The following is a 17524-nucleotide window of genomic DNA, read 5'->3' on the forward strand; positions in this document are numbered from 1 at the left end:
CGATCGCTCTGAGATCCGGCCCTTCCTCTAGCGCCAACTGTTGCTGGTGGTCCAAACCGAGAACGATTGGCACAGCGGTGTGAACGGGGTTCCCTTTGAGTTGCTTTGGTTGCGCTCCGCCCTCCGCCGTGAAACCTGCAAGCAAGCCTCGCACCACCACCAGGGTAGTGGGGGCCCTCCGACGATCAAGTCAGAGGAGATCGAAGGAGAAGGAGAAGGAGAAGGTAGCAGGTGAGATGATACTCTGGAAGATATATCTTTTCCTCCCCCTTCCCCCCCAGCCTCATATATATCAGGCTGGGGGGTTTTTCCGGGGATTCGTCATCGTGTGGCACGATGGGGCTGCCACTGACATGGCCGTTACAGGGCGTCGTGGGGCAGCGCTGGGTACAGCCATGGCAGGGCATAGTGGAGCTCCGCTTTGTACGGCTGTTACAGGGGATCGTGGGGCAGCGCCGGATACGGCCGTTGCAGGGAGTAGTGGAGCAGGGGGCCGCGGCGTGCCTCAGAGGAACAGTCTGTTGTTGTCGAGAGATTGCCGACTCGGGGTCGGATTGCTGGATCAAGGGGCAGCCGACTCGGGGTCGGGCTGCGGAGCCGAAGATATCCGAACCGAGGTCGGATTGCTGGATCAAGGGTCAGCCGACTCGGGGTCGGGCTGCGGAGCCGAAGATATCCGACCCGAGGTCGGATTGCTGGATCAAGGGGCAGCCGACTCGGGGTTGGGCTGCGGAGCCGAAGATATCCGACCCGAGGTCGGATTGCTGGATCAAGGGGCAGCCGTAGTCTTCCTGGGCGCGCGTGCCGGTCACGTGGGGCATGGTGGCTAAGTTCCCCCGTAACAATATTCAAAATTGCTTGGAGTATATTTTATTAATTATATGGATGAATCTAACTCTAAGTTGCAGCAAAGAGTGGAAAGAGTCAACCCCAAGATTGGTGGAGTCGACCCCGGCACTTCAAAGAACCATCTGGCACACTTCTGGAGAAATAGCACGGATGAACAGTACTTGGGTCGACCCAAGTAAAAGTTGAGTCGACCCTATTCTTGAGTCTACCCAAACTGAACTTGAGTCGACCCAAAGGCTGTGTCATTCAAAAACTGGTTCTCTGGAATCCCTGAGAGGGTCGACCCAAAGGTAACTTGAGTCGACCCAAAAAGAGTTGAGTCGATCCAAGTGAAAAATGGCTGAAATATAAGGTTCTCTGGTTCGTGAGAGGGTCGACCCCAGTAAAAGTTGAGTCGACCCTAAGTCTGATGAACAGTGGTTTGAGTCGACCCTAGAAAAGTTTGGGTCGACCCAAGCACGGGCAGAAGGATAACGGCTAGTTCTGCAGAAGTGCTTTTTGGACTTCCAACGGCTAGTTTCTTCAATCCAACGGTCAAGAAGGACTATTTGGAGGATGGAGAAGTATTTAAGAGGGGGTATTCATCAGAGGAAGCAAGCTTTGGAAATGACATTAAGTGCATTGAAGAGAAAACCCTAGCAAGGCAAGCTTCATTCAATTGCTTCATTCAAAGAGCCAAAAGAAAGTGGTTGAGCAGATTCCAAGAGACATTAAGAGCTCCACCAACCCTTGAAGAGTGAAGCAATCTTGACAAAGAAGAGAAGAGCCTTATTAAAGGGATAATTATATTCTAACTCTTCTTTGTAGCTCATAATTGTTTTATTTGCTCATTTAGGAGCTTTAGTTCCTTGTTCTTTATTCTTGTTGTAAGGTTTGTATTAGATGTATGCCCTAGAAGCCAATTTTGGCTGACACATTATTAATTCTAGGGACATAATTGTGTACTTGACTATTTATTATTGAATAAATAAAGGCATCTTTCTATTCATATTATTTATGTGTCTATGAATCGTCCAAGAATTAATAAGATGATGATGTGTATTCTTAAGAGTTAAGAATTTGACCATGCATCATTGGTGATTAATTTCTGAATGCTCCTGATCAATGGATCATCACAAGGACGGTGATCGATCCGATCAGTGGACACATTGCTTTTCTTATGGATGGACAAGACTCGAGTCCACAGTGTGGCGACACTGAAGTAATAGTGCAGGTGCTTGTTAGAGAACAAGGGTACTGAGCGTGACCAACACAAGAAGTCACTTGGATGTCTATTCACTCGTCGGTGACTTGCTTGATGTTGCAGTAGTGTGACTAGTTCTTTGACCTGCGATGCTTCGGCTACTCACAGTGAGATTATTGTAGTTTGACTGCATATATACATGGTCTCTAGCCATATGGGTCCATGCAGTGTAGATTGGCTGCAGTAGGTTCACTGTAGGAGTAGGGTATGCACCTATAAGAAATCTATCGACCTTGATAGATAAGGAGAGATCCTATGTGATTTATAAGACTGAGTTCGTAAGACCTCGGTCGGGGCAGATTGCACAGTGGAGAAAGAGTTTTCCGCTCTCGAACTTAAGTCGAATAAATCTTGACATATGACAGACGAAGGGGTTTGACGAGTTATCCATGACCTCCATCCTGTAGAAATCCACGATAGAAGGACTGTATCACACGATAACTGCACCTAGAGGTTCATCATTCTATTCTTCTGGGTAGCCACTACATGCTGCTAGGTGTCACTGGTGGATGGTGGGACTCACAGGGATTATCTCGATGATCGATAAACCCTAATGAGTAGAGTTGGAATCGTTCCAATCCATTGAAAGGAGTTTTCAATGATATTGTGATAGAGATCATTATATATCTCACTACCAGTCAGAATAGAACCTATGGGGTCACACACATTAGAAGTATTGACCGATCCGATGGTTGAATCGTGATTAGGAATCACAAGTAATCAATTCGATTGATAATCAGTTGAAGAAGGAACAATGGAATTAATTAATTGGACTTGAACACAAAACCTACTTCGAGTAGGATTCCTAGAGTCCTAATTGGATTAGGACTGGAAATCCTAGTTGGAGTAGGACTGGGATTCCTACTTTTAGTAGGAATCCTACAATCCTAATGAGATTAGGAGTTTTGAATTAAAATTGGATTCCTACTTGGAATAGGATTCCTAGAGTCCTAATCAGATTAGAACTTCGGATTCAAATTAGAGTCCTAATTGGATTAGGACCAAAATTAGTTAAGTCCTAATTGGATTAGAATTTCTTAAGTCCTAATTAATTATTAATCTAATGAATCAACAAGACTCCTAATTGAATTAGGATTGAAGGGGTCAATTGAGTCATTGTTCATTAAGTTCTAATTGGATTAGGACTTACCTAGATTAAGCCCAAATTGGTTCACCCTTGGTCCAAGCCTAATTAGATTAGGACCTAACCATGAGTGACCTTCCTAATCCTTCTTAAAGGAGGATTAGGTTAACCATGAAGGAGGGGCACACGCCCCTCCTCCTTTTCCTTGCTTGGTGCGGCAAAGAAGAGGGGTCGGCGCCCCTCTTAGAAGTTTATCAAGGAGCTCCTACAAAGTAGGAGCTCCACATGCTATTTAAGAGGAGCCGTGGGGGCTGACCTAGGGCATCATTGAAGCCCTCTCCCTCTCCAATTCGTGGCCCCCCTCTCCTCCCCTTTCCTTGGTTCAGCCGCAAGCAAAGGAAAGCAAGGGAAGATTATTTGGTGGCCTCTTCCTCCTCCCTTCTTCCTTCCAACGCAAGGAAAAGAAAGAAGGCTGCAGGGGCTTTGATCTTCTTCCTCTCTTCATCCTTCTTCCTCCTCCTCCCAAGCACAATCAAGGGTTGATTAAGAGGGAGGACATCATCCATCAAAGTTATCTCTGCGAGGGAGCTAGCACCTCGGGGAGATAGAAAGCTTGGATCGGTTCCTGCTTCGTGTGGATACCCGTAGAGGCCGGGTACTTGAACGGCTTCAAGTGAACCTTCATCCAAAATCACGATCATCAGTTTGCGGTGATCATCTACCCGCACAAGATGAAGATCTGATCTTCTAATGTTTTTAAAAAGTTTTTAATCCTTATCTATCTATGAATGGTTTTAAACAACGTTCATACGATGAACGGTTATCCCGCGCATGCCTCTTCCGCTGCATCTGAAATTTTTGAAATTTTCTGCGGTATGGGCGGATTTCTAACAGTTTGTTGGTAAGCCCGTAAAACCAACATTATAGGTTTGTTGGTGAGCCCATAAAACCAACGGTATAGATTTGTTGGTGAGCCCGTAAAACTAACGGTATAGGTTTGTTGGTGCGCCCGTAAAACCAACGGTGTAGGTTGTTGGTAAGCCCGTAAAACCAACGTAGGTTGTTGGTAAGCCCGTAAAACCAACGTTAGGTTGTTGGTGAGCCCGCAAAACCAACGTAGGTTATTGGTGATCCCGAAAAACCAAATTGTAAAGGTTTTGGATTGTGAGCCCGAAAAACAATCCTACTGTAATCTGAGGGATTATAGTAAAATTCTCAAGAGGATGCTTGGGGAGTGGACGTAGGTGCCTTGGGGTGCACCGAACCACTATACATCGTGGTGTTTGTGTTGTGGATTCACTTGTGATTATTCTTGCATTATCTTTCATCTTTGCTATAGTTTAATTCATTGAAGTAATTTAAGAAAGCATTCACCGCACTCAACTAAGGATATTTTTAAAGCACTAAAAATTTAGAAAAACCCAATTCACCCTCCCTCTTGGGTTGTCACCTTGGGCAACAAGTGGTATCAGAGCAGGTGCTCTAATATTAATTATTGATCTCAAGATCAAGAGCCAAAGATCATGACAACTCAAATAGATAGTTTTCTAGGAGAGGGACAATTAATTGATAGACCTCCACTTTTTAATGGCATAAACTATACATATTGAAAAGCACGCATGCGCATTTTCATTCAAGCACATGACTATGATTTATGGAGTATCATAGTCAATGGACCACACACAAGCACTAATCATGATAAGAAAATGGCTCAGCAAAATGCAAAAGCCATGAATGTGCTATTTTGTGCATTAGATGATAGTGAACTTAATTGCATATCTTTTTGCACAACTGCTAAGGAAATATGGAATATGCTTGAAGTTAAATATGAATGCACTAACAAATCTGAAACATCATGTGTAGAAGAAGAGCAGCATCATATTGCAAATTCATGGTTAATGGCACATGAAGATGAGATATATGAGGTACATGCTAAAACTAAAAATGATTTTACATTTGATGAACTTCATGATGCCTTTTCTGATTTGTATTTAGAACATAAGAAACTTATTTGTAGGAACAAGAACTTGAAGAATGAAAATCAAATCCTAATAGATGAAAAACTAAAATTGACTAATAAAATTGAAATCTTAATTAAAGAAAATAAAGAACTAAATCAGAGAAATCAACTTCTCACTGAAAGCCATGATAAACTTAAGAAAAACAATGAATTACTTTCAGAAGATAATGAAAAATTAACTAAAGAAGTTGATAATTTGAAACCTATTGTTGAAAGATTCACTCTCAGCTCTAAAAAACTGAATTTAATGATAGAAAATTCAAGAGCTGTATATGACAAAGCTGGATTGGGATATCAATCTTGGTACACCCAAAAATCTTTCGAGAATATATTTCTTAAATCCTCCACTATTCATCCTAAAACAGTTTTTCACAAATCTGGTGAAACTAATAAACAGAAACAGAAAACTGAAAATTCATTATCTATTTTTGCTAAATCTATGTTGTTTAAATTTAACAAGAGTATGCAGAAGTATATTACTTGTAATCCTAAAACCTGCAAACTAATAGACAAAATGGTAATTAAGAAAATATGGGTTCCAAAAGGAATAATTATTGCCAATATGCAAGGACTCAAAAAGGCTTGGGTACCTAAATTAAAGAACTAAAATTAACTTGTAGATGTATCAAAGCAGCCCTTGAAACTCATGTAAAACTCTTAATTGGGTGCCATGACACGTGACTTACAAATGAATTTTATTTCATCATTCATGAATGTAATTTAAATTATCTTGATATGCTTAATTTTTGTAAATTCAATTATGATGTTGGATATTTACAAAATGCCTTAAATGTATGATAAATTTTATCTCAACGATCTTAGCATGAAATTTTCTAGTGCCTGCATGATGATAAGAAAACAACGAATGAATATGTATAACCTTCTCCTTTAAGTTTTTTAAAAATCTAAATTCCCTCTCTAGTATAAATGTTTGATATTCATTTCATGCTAAAACTTTATTGAGCATAATACTTATGAAATCTTATTTCATTATTTGTGAAGGTATGAGTATAATTTATCATTATATCACTCATTCCTTATGTGATTATTTGAAATATATTATGATTTACTCTATAAGTCGCATCTATGCATCATATGTTTTAATCATAAATGATTAATGTGTCGTGATCATAATGGAAATTCTACTAAAAAGTTTTATAACAACAGATTGTTTTTTTCTTTATAAGTAATTCTCAAGACTATTCTAAAAATCTAAGATTAATAAATCTGATCTTTAAAGTGTTTCATTTAGTATAATCATTGTATCCTTGATTGAATGATTAATATCCTTACATAAAATTATCTCAAATTCTACTGATTAATGTTAACACGTCATATTTAATCTGAGCATAAAAATATTATAAAAGTATGAATATTAATTTCTTTGAACCATCTCCCATAAGTCAAATATAAAATCTTAATTAATCTAAAAGAAAATTACCTATCTCCCTGAAACAAGATTATTTGTATTGAAAGCCGAATCATAACCAAAATTTTGATAGAAACAACTGTTTAAGATAATTTGATTAAAACTTAATTGGTATATCTTATTGATAATTATCTTAAGCAAATAGAATCTAAGCTAAATTGCTTCTGAAAACAAGAAATTGGTTTGACTTTGATAAATCTTCTTATTGCCTCACATGGGTGTCCTTGAACCATCTTATTTAATAAAATTATCTCTTTAGTTCAAGTGACTTGTGCTTGCTTATATTTAGGCAATCTCTTGAGTAGAGTGACTCAAATTCAATCATTGTCATATCTTATGTCAAGTCATATAGTTATGAAATATGTTGTATGAATATTCTTGTATCTTGGACAACCTAATGACTTGCCTTCAAGAAAGGAAAAAGATTCTACTAATGATGCAGGATCTATAAGCAAGAAATGAGAGATTTCAACTTGAAGAACACCTCCACATAAGGTACAATAAACATTCATATGCAAACAAAAGAGAGGACTTTCTTCAGCCAAAAGTTTATACATGAGAAATCTATTAAGTATTTGACTTAAAGAATGTAGAATGAATCGGTAATTTCAGATATCTCTCTTATAAATCAGTTGAGCAAAGTCATATTGTGGCATGATTAAAGTCTTTAATTACTAATTTCTTGATATCATGTCTACATATATTTTGACTAACTTATGCTTTTGGAATTTGTTTCATGGTTTGCCTAAATTGAAATATACTCTTGCCTATGTGATGCATAACCATGAAATACACAAGTTTATGCTTTAAATTTTGATGTAAAATAACTTGTGATAAGCTATGAATCCTTGAGCATAATGAAAATGTTGTTTGCATGATATACATTTATATACATCATATTAGATTAATTCTTTATTATGCTCTTTCATGTAAATTACTTGAAAATAACAAAGAGAGAGAGAGAGATAAAGAAAAAGAAAATGAACATTGCTTAAGAAAAATAAAAAACTAAGTAAATACTCCAACCTTAAGTAAAAACAAAACAAGCATAATATATTCAGTACATTTGTGAAACTTATTTTTGAAAGGAATAAAATCCATAATAAACTATATTTAAACAGGGAGAGTTGGGAGTGAATATTTTGTTGTTAAAGAAAATGATTTGATCTTTCTATATTGCTCATTATAGAGATGGTACCAATGGAGAGGCTAGTGGTAGTACCCGGCACTATAGAGCATATAAAAGTAAAACTAAACAGAAATGAAGATCAAAATGTTCATTGACTGCTTAAAGAAATAAATTCATAAAAATGAGGGAATGAATGACAAGATAAATAAAAGTGTATAAGGAGTTTGTGAAAAGTCAAATAAAATTTCAATCACTTGAAAACGTATCTTAAAATCAATGCAGAATTATATTTAAGTAGAGGAAGTTTTACTTAAAAAAAAATTGATTTTGATCCTTGACATGATTGTTCTTAATGCTTTAATACATAATGTTATGACTTAATGCATATTATGTTTTGCATGTGACTTGATGTTTTGAATTATGTATTTAGATAACAAATATCTTCTTTAAATATAACTTGTAATGCTCCATGTTTGAACAACTTGTTTGAAACACATTTCTACCAATAGCAATTTCTTTTTTCTTTTATGATATTCATAAATTTGAAATAGGCTTTAACTTTGCACACAAGCTTTTGTTTCACTTTTGACTTCGAAATAACTTGTGTTCCAAAGCCTAATGAAAATTGTTTTCACTTGCATTCCATGCCCATCAATGATATTTTGAATTTCTCTTATACTCGTCTAATCATATTTTTGAAAGAAATTTCAGATTTGTCGTTCATGATCACCTTTGAAATCTGAAAGTTGAATATATTTGTAAAAGAAGAAGAGAAGGAACTTTTATTTTAATGAATATCATCTGAAAAATAAAAGAAACGAATAATCCGAATTTGCAAATTAGGCAGAATATATTGATTCTAATTTATCTTCCAATTTGCCTAACATTAATACATAATGTCCTTCAATTTGTACCAAAATACAATATGAATTACAAAGAATCTGGATGTGCTCTAATATTTTTGAAATATATGTTTTCAATCTTATTAATTTAAGATGAGCTACAACATAGAAGATGCATATCTCAAATTATAATTTTGAAAGCTTCTTTGAAAATTTTTATGAAATTCAGAATCTGATTTTGTAATGAAGGCTTAAACTTAATTTAAAATACTTCTACTGTCATATTTTTGTAATTTTCATTATATGCTTCAAAGATTGCATCATGCTGGAGAATAATTTACTATGATTCTTAGATAAAAACTACAGCTTAAGAAAAATAGAATTAATTTTGATACCTTGGTTGTTTGCTCCGATACGCATCTGAAACATATCATTTTTTATCTTATAAGTGTATTAAAATTGGTCTAAATGATGTGTTTTCCAATGATCTTAATTGCGAACAAATATTTCTAAATATATGATGTTATTTTGATATTAAAAAGATTTATCGTGCTTCATATATACATTGCTGAAAAACTATAACTAAGAAATTAATATTTTGAATATACACTCCTGCATAATTAAATGCTTCTATCATTAAAAAGAAAAGCTATTTTTAAGAAGAGAGTTAATGATCCTAAGGCTTAAAATATTTCAACTCACTCCAATAATTCTTATAGAAAAGAAAATGTAATTACTTTTGAAAGAAATTTGAGCTTCAAAAGAATTATTTTCTGATTAATATTTTCATACATATTCAAAAAAAAATTAAGAGAAAATATAATTTATTCTTGAAAGATTAAAAAAAAAAAGAGTGATTGCTATAAATTTTAAAAAAATTCTGGATCACTCTACATTCTTGATATTATAGAAGAAAAGAAAGTTTGAAAGAAAATGCATCTTTTGAGGGGGAGCTTTAAATACTCAATCTCTTTATTGAAAATTATCTTCAAACTCTAAACTCTCAAATGGAATAATTAATTAAGGAGGAGAAAGAAAATTTTAGAGGGAGAGATCATATAGAACTTAATCGTGTAAATTCACATTAAAGATTACTCTATGTAAATTTGGCAAAGGACTTTTAGCATGCTTTTAATGTCAAATTGGTTTCAAACTGATATCAATTTAAGCTTATTTTGGTATTAGACTTTGTGCTTCATTGAATATCTTTTGAAAGTTGAATTTTCATCTGTACTTAATTGGTAAATCACTTGTTTTGAAAACTAAGTGAAAAGGATTCCATTTATCTTAGTATTGAAAATTTACTTTGGAATCTACGAATGAGCTCTTATTGGCTTGCACTTTAGTATTTTAATCCTGAGACAATTCATTTTAATTGATTTTGATGCTATGATCTTTAAAGGAGTAAAAGAAAGTATTTAAGAAAGCTTTAAAAGAAGTTTCAAAGCCCTGAATTTTATGTATCCTACATTGCATAAATTCAGATTTTGGTATCTATGCCCCAATACTTTTATATCATGAAAGAACTTTGAAGTCATTAAGAATTAAGGATTCAACATAATCTTATGTTTTTCGAGTATATAAGTTTTGATCTTTATCTGCTCTTATACTATACTCTGAAAATTAATTAGATTGCTCTCATGTTGCTATATACTTAATATATTAAAAAAAGGTGTTGGATTTTTATTCGTGCTTTTTTTGAATATTATTCTTGATACTCCTTGAAATAACTTGAAAAAGATTCCATCTACACTTGATTTGAAAACTATCTTTGGAATCTACATTTAGAGATCACTTCTGGCTCACATCCTAAATGTCTCATTCTTAAAGCCAAACTTTTCATTCTTGATTTTGATAATATCTGTTACCCCTAAAATTGTTTCAGGTTTATTTTCTTTTGAAAGAAAGGTAAAAGAACTTTAAAAGAATGTTAAAATCATCAAATTTGATGTGATCTCATCATAATTTTGAAACTACCCTAATTGGCTCTGATCTATACTCATTATCTTGCCCTGATATTATTGCCTTGAGTTACGTGATTCATATGCTTGCAATAATTTGACATACATTGAATGAAATATTGCCTTGTGCTTAATGTTTCATTATTTTGCAATCTTTTTGATATTGTCAAAAAGAAAAAGAAATATCTGAGTATATGCTCATAATGCTTTATGTTTTGAATTGAATATAAATCAGCTTAGATTGAAATATGTTGACTATGTTAAAGCTGATTACTTCTAAAGCATTATCATGAAGTATAATCTTAAAGTATCTTCCAAACTTTGTATTTGTTTTGACTTATATTTGCTCTTTGTGGTAGTTTGTATTTCTTCTCTAGAACATAGTGCTTTTGGCACAGACAATGTTTCTCTTGAGTTATGATCTTTGTGATTGTCATTACAATGCTATCCATTTCATTGTTATTCATTCTTTTTGTTGATAACAAAAAGGGGGAGAAAATATAAGGGAGAAACTAGAAGCAAATTCTATAAGAAAAACAGTATAGGGGAGAAAATATAAAAGGTATATATTATATACTTAAGGGGGAGACATGTGACAAAAAGAAAATCTAAATTCTGCCATATAATCATAGAGATTTTTCTTGCCTCGATACATGACTTGAAACTCTTGCTTTGACACAAACTTTTGAAAATTTTGTCTTAATGAAATACAAGAGTAAGGGGGAACAAAGCTAAAACTCATTTGGCATCCATTTGGATAGGATAGGGGGAGCTCTTGGTTCATTTATACAAACTCGAAATAAGACTACTTTGAAACTCTTGAACCAAAAGTACTTTATGAATGTTAAATCTAACTTTTCATATGAATTCCAATTTGCTTACACTTAATATTTTGTAATCATCAAAACGGGGGAGATTGAGGATGATAATGTTATTTTGATGATTAACACAACCATTGAGGCCATATCAAATTAGAAATGCAAATTAACTCGATACATCATTGATAAATGGCACACCCTCGATACACTCATGATACATTAGGAGAATGAGATCAAGATGTATTTTCATGATTAATAATGAGATAAAATTTGCGATAGAAAAGGGATAGTGAATTCTAAATTCTAATTCGGCAAAGTTTCAAGTTAAACGTACTCTCAAGGAGATGATAGTAATTTTCATTGTTAAGAGTATGTAGCACTACCATGATATATATTCAAAATTGCTTGGCGTATATTTCATTAATTATATAGATGAATCTAACTCTAAGTTGCAGTAAAGAGTGGAAAGAGTCAACCCCAAGATTGGTGGAGTCGACCCCGGCACTTCAAAGAACCATCTGGCACACTTCTGCAGAAATAGCATGGATGAACAGTACTTGGGTCGACCCAAGTAAAAGTTGAGTCGACCCTATTCTTGAGTCGACCCAAACTGAACTTGAGTCGACCCAAAGGCTGTGTCATTCAAAAACTGGTTCTCTGGAATCCCTGAGAGGGTCGACCCAAATGTAACTTGAGTCGACCCAACTGAATCTTGAGTCGACCCAAAAAGAGTTGAGTCGATCCAAGTGAAAAATGGCTGAAATATAAGGTTCTGTGGTTCCTGAGAGGGTCGATCCCAGTAAAAGTTGAGTCGACCCCAAGTCTGATGAACAGTGGTTTGAGTCGACCCTAGAAAAGTTTGGGTCGATCCAAGCACGGGCAGAAGGATAACGACTAGTTCTGCAGAAGTGCTTTTTGGACTTCCAACGGCTATAAAAGGTAGTTTCTTCAATCCAACGGTCAGGAAGGACTATTTGGAGGTTGGAGAAGTATTTAAGAGGGGGTATTCATCAGAGGAAGCAAGCTTTGGAAAAGACATTAAGTGCATTCAAGAGAAAACCCTAGCAAGGCAAGCTTCATTCAATTGCTTCATTCAAAGAGCCAAAAGAAAGTAGTTGAGCAGATTCCAAGAGACATTAAGAGCTCCACCAACTCTTGAAGAGTGAAGCAATCTTGACAAAGAAGAGAAGAGCCTTATTAAAGGGATAATTATATTCTAAACTCTTTTTTGTAGCTCATAATTGTTTTATTTGCTCATTTAGGAGCTTTAGTTCCTTGTTCTTTATTTTTGTTGTAAGGTTTGTTGGTAAGCCCGTAAAACCAACATTATAGGTTGGTTGGTGAGCCCGTAAAACCAATGGTATAGGTTTGTTGGTGAGCCCGTAAAACCAACGGTATAGGTTTGTTGGTGCACCCGTAAAACCAACGGTGTAGGTTGTTGGTAAGCCCGTAAAACCAATGTAGGTTGTTGGTAAGCCCGTAAAACCAACGTTAGGTTGTTGGTGAGCCCGCAAAACCAACGTAGGTTATTGGTGATCCCGAAAAACCAAATTGTAAAGATTTTGGATTGTGAGCCTGAAAAACAATCCTACTGTAATCTGAGGAATTATAGTAAAATTCTCAAGAGGATGCTTGGGGAGTGGACGTAGGTGCCTTGGGGTGCACCGAACCACTATATATCGTGGTGTTTGTGTTGTGGATTCACTTGTGATTATTCTTGCATTATCTTTCATCTTTGCTATAGTTTAATTCATTGAAGTAATTTAAGAAAGCATTCACCGTACTCAACTAAGGATGTTTTTAAAGCACTAAAAATTTAGAAAAATCCAATTCACCCCCCCTCCCTCTTGGGTTGTCACCTTGGGCAACAGAATGGAGGATCGGTTGCTTTGGTATGCTGGGAAGGAAAATAGAAAGAGAGGATTATTTCTTGCTCTATTGTGACGTGAAAATGGGCAGCTGTGGATTTAAAACAAAGGTCTCTCCTGTTTTGCTTGGTTTGGAAACGTGATGCGGAGATAGAAATTTCTGAACCGTTGGATTGCTTGGGGGAGCCATGGACAGTGGACAGTGCTTGATCTCAATCCAGATGGCTGAAGTTAGATGCATGCATGGCAGCTGGGCATTGGGCTCAAACCCAATGTTATTGAACTGAGACGTGCCGACTGGTACGCTCGGAAGGCAGGGAACATGTGAATTATTTACTTCTTACCATATTTTAAATTTATTTCAAAGATTGTTCAATTTTATGGTAAAATAAGTAGTTATCCATTTAAGAACATTGATAAGTGCTGGAAAAAGAATATTAAATTATTGATTAATCAGCACTTATCAGGCGTGAGCTGTTAGAATGTAGCAATTATAGGAACCCATTTATTGTAGGCGTGAGTTGTTAGAATGGAGCAATTATAGGAATCCGTTTATTTGTAATATCCTATACTTCATGGGTTGACTATAATTCTAGCCTTAGACAATATATAGTCTAGAATAGGTTCTGAAACTTTCTCCCTGTATCTATATAATACTGTACTTGGTTTTGAAGATGAGATACGAAAATTAGAAAACTTCCTGTTAACATGGTATCAGAGCGTGGTTTGAAAAACTCTGCTCTACCCACCCCTTGACCAAGAAACACTCCAGACCCCGTGGAATCCATGGAGGATTCATCTAAGATGGTGCAACACCACAACTCCCAGGCCGAATCCATTCTTAATGACCTGATGAACAAGATGACAGAAGTTCTGATCAGAGCCTAGACCTCCCCACACCCACCGCTTGCAGATTCTTCAATGGCTCCAATCGGTATTAAGTTGGATGGCTCCAACTATGCCTTGTGGTGCCAGGTTGTCGAGATGTATATCTCTGGCAAAAACAAATTGGGATATATCAATGGAGACTCTCCCTAGCCTCCGGAAACTGATCCATCTTTTCGGAGATGGCGAACCGAGAACGCCATTGTCAAAGGATGGCTAATCAACTCGATTGATTCTTCCTTGATTGCAAACTTCATTCGCTTCCCTACTGCAAAATAGGTATGGGATTCTGTTGCTACAACTTATTTTGATGGGACTGATACTTTTCAAGTTTATGATCCCCGGTGTCGTGTGACTCGCATGAGACAAGCCGGTGGATCCATTGAAAAATACTACAACGACCTTCAAGGATTATGGCAAGAAATCGATTTTCGTCATCCCAATCCTATGGTCTGCCCTGGTAAAATTCAGAATTACAACTCAAGCCTACACGAAGATAGAGTTTATATCTTTCTTGATGGATTGGATGATCGGCTGGACAAGATTCAAAGTGATGTGTTATAGTTGAAACCATTTCCTACGGTTGAGTAGGCCTATGCTCATGTCCGATGGCAAGATGTCCAGCAGGCCGTGATGACCTCAGGTGCGGATTCCAGTCCTGGCGCTGTTATGGTATCTAAAGGAATCAAGACTGGCCAATCGAACACAGTCGAAAACAGGGTTACTTCCTCTAAGCAATGGAAAGTTGAACCCAACCTCCAAGTCTAAACCGAGCCAATCTGATGGTGGGAAATGCACTCACTGTGGCAACACCAAACATACCTGTGAAACTTGCTTCAAGTTACATGGGTACCCAGACTGGTGGAATGAACTTCAGGCACGAAAAAAGTGTGAGACTACAGCCACTGATGAAGGCATGGGTAGAGCTACTGTGGTTACTGTTGTACCCCAGTTATCTCTCATCTCCCAAGAAGACTATCAGAATGATTCTACGGCTCTCAATGATTAAGGTAACTGTGGTCAGGTGTTTCTTAGCCCTAATCACTGTGATGATGGCATCTGGATTATCGACTATGGGTTTACCGATCACATGATGTTTGATTCCAATGATTTCTCTCATGTTACTCCACTAAGACGAAGTCATATTGCTGATGCTAATGGGGTCACATATCCAGCTACAGGGGCTGGAACTGTGACCCTATCCCCTTCTCTCTCTTTGTCTCATATTTTACTAGTTCCATCTCTCTCCAACAAACTAATCTCTGTGAGCCAAGTTACTGCGAATCTCAATTGTGTGGTACTAATATATCCTACTTTTTGTCTTCTTTAGGATATTCTCACCAAGGAGATCATTGGGCATGGTACTAAGAGCAGGGGATTATACTACATGGATGACTTCAGTTCGGGAAGAGCCAATCACATACATCACACGGTTAGTAGCAAGGAGAGGCATATTTGGCTATTACATCCCCGCCTGGGGCATCCATCTTTTGGTTATTTAAGGCACTTATTTTTGGATCCTTTTTCAAATTTAAAGCACTCAGACTTTACATGTGATACTTGCATTATAGCCAAAAGTCATAGAGTTTCTTATTCTATGAGCATGAATAAGAGTGCTACTCCCTTTGCTCTAATACATTCTGATGTGTGGGGACCTTCCCCTGTTACTACTTTGTCTGGTTATCATTGGTTTGTGATTTTTGTCTATGATTGCACTCGGATGACATGGCTTTATTTGCTGAAACATGAAGATGAAGTTTCTAGTGTTTTTCAATCCTTCTATATTGTTTTATAAGGTGACAACCCAGGAGGGGGGGGGGGGGGTGAATTGGGTTTTCTAAATTTTATGACCCCAAATTAGTTTATAAATGAGCGCACAATTTAACTTATGTGAAAGGTATAAATGCAGTGGAAGCAAAAGTAATTAAGCTCTAGGCAATCACAAGTTTAAGAAGTTAAGCTAGAGCAACTACACAATGCAATGAGGAAAGTAAAGTACGAAGCACAAAGAAAACACAATGCAAACACAAGCACGTATAGTGGTTCGGTGCACTTCAAGGCACCTACATCCACTTCCCAAGCATCTCCTTGAAATTCACTATAATTCCTCAGATTACAGTTGGATTATTTTACTGGGCTCACAATCCAAAAATCTAACAGTTGGTTTTACGGGATCACTAACAAGAACCTAACCATTGATTTTACGGGCTCACCAACAAACCTACATTGTTGGTTTTACGGGCTCACCAACAAACCTTACAACAAGAATAAGTGAATCAAAGTATAAAGCTTCTTAATGAGCAAATAAAGCAAATATGCACTCAAAGAAGAGATAAGAAAATGATTATCGCTTTGTAGATGCTCTTCTCTTCTTTGCCGAGATTGCTTCACTCTTCAATGAATTGGTTGAGCTCTTGAAGGCACTTGAATTCTGCTCAACATATTTCTTTTGGGTTTGAACTTGAAGCAATAAATTAAACTCTCTTGGATTTCCACTTTTTCTTGAATGCACACTTGGATTCTCACCAAGATACTTTTTCTTGATGAATAATGGCTCTTAAATACTTCTCCAACTTTCAAATATCAGTTACTAGTCACTGGATTGAAGAAACTAGCCGTTTATAGCCGTTGGAGCCTTAAAAAGTACTTCTATAGAACTAGCCGTTAGGCTGTCAGTCGAGGTGGGGTCGACTCGAGTGGGGTCGGCTCCAACTTTCTTTGGGTTGACTCGAGTGGGGTCGGCTCCAACTTTCTTAGGGTCGGCTCTGATAGTGAATTCCAGAAGGCTATTTTTCTAATGTCTGAAGCTGGGGTCGGCTCGAGTTTTTCTGGGGTCGACCCGAGCTCTATGCCAGTTGTGCCAAATTGTGCCAGATTATGCCAGGGTTGACTCCAATCCTTCTGGAGTCGACTCCAACTCTATGCCAAATGTTCAATAGTGTGCCATAGCGTGCCAAAGCATGCCAAATGTAGCAGAGTCGACTCCAAACTACCTGGGGTCGACTCTAACCCTGATTTTCTGCAATTGAAGGTTAGTTTAGCACATAAAACAAATAAAAGACATTGCAATTAATTTATGATGCTTGGTACATAGATGTTGCCCAAGGTGACAACCCAAGAGGGGGGGTGAATTGGGTTTTCTAAAAATTATGTTTCCTAATTTTTACTTTAAATTAAATACAGCGGAATGATAAGATGTTATTTACTTAAGCTCTAGGCAATTATAAGTAAAGTAGTGAAAAATTAAGCAGAGCAATTATACTATGGCTTTAGGGTGCAATTGATCTAAAATTAACTTATAGTTGTATGATCAATTTTAATCTATGTGTATGGTAAGAATGGAGAGGAAGCTAAGCAAATTCTAAACAATCACTTATAACTCTATAGAAAACAAAG

This window comes from Phoenix dactylifera, unplaced genomic scaffold (genome assembly GCF_009389715.1).
Source record: "Phoenix dactylifera cultivar Barhee BC4 unplaced genomic scaffold, palm_55x_up_171113_PBpolish2nd_filt_p 000160F, whole genome shotgun sequence".
NCBI lineage: Eukaryota > Viridiplantae > Streptophyta > Magnoliopsida > Arecales > Arecaceae > Phoenix > Phoenix dactylifera.